This window comes from Vicugna pacos, chromosome 8 (genome assembly GCF_048564905.1).
Source record: "Vicugna pacos chromosome 8, VicPac4, whole genome shotgun sequence".
Taxonomy (NCBI): Eukaryota; Metazoa; Chordata; class Mammalia; order Artiodactyla; family Camelidae; genus Vicugna; species Vicugna pacos.
In genome coordinates this window covers 36,769,021-36,769,752 of record NC_132994.1, presented here as the reverse complement: position 1 = coordinate 36,769,752, position 732 = coordinate 36,769,021, and positions in this window count along the sequence as shown.

Here is a 732-nt window from a genome sequence, read left to right as displayed (position 1 = left end):
CTTTTTGTTGTTTGAATTTTGGAAATTTGGTGGGAATTACATGACCACAGTTTAGAATCAGGATGAACAGAGTGATATTTGTAAAGATTTTCTGAACAGGGACCTATCTAAAATACACTCTACCCATTTAAGATACCATGTATTATACTGCATACTTTTATAGTAGCAATTAACTAGGATAGTAGTAAATTCGTTTTTATAAATGTAATAGAAACTACTAATTGCCCCCTAGAATCTAGAACCCCTTGAGTTTTAGCTGGATACGTAGCTGCCCAGATAAGACTACATTTCCCCCACCTACCTTGCAGCTAGACACATCTGGGTAACTAAGCTGTAGCCAATGGGTTATGAGCAGAAGCAGTATGTACAACTTCTGGGTTTTGCTTTTGAAAGTCATTGTTTGCCATCCTGCTATGGTCTGAATGTTTTGTCCCCTCAAAATTCACATGTTGACTCCTAATGCCATTATGATAGTATTAAAAGGTAGGGGCTCTGGGAGGTGATTAGGTCATGTAGATGGAGTGTTCATGAATGGGATCACTGCTCTTATAAAAGAGATCCCTAGAGCTCCCTGGCCCCTTCTGCCACATGAGATAACAACAAAATATCTGTGTCTGAGAGCCCTCATTCGACCATGTTGGCACCCTGATCTAGGACTTCCAGCCTCCAGAACTGTGAGGAATAAATTTCTATGTATAAGTCACTCAGTCTGTGGTGTTTTGTTATAGCAGC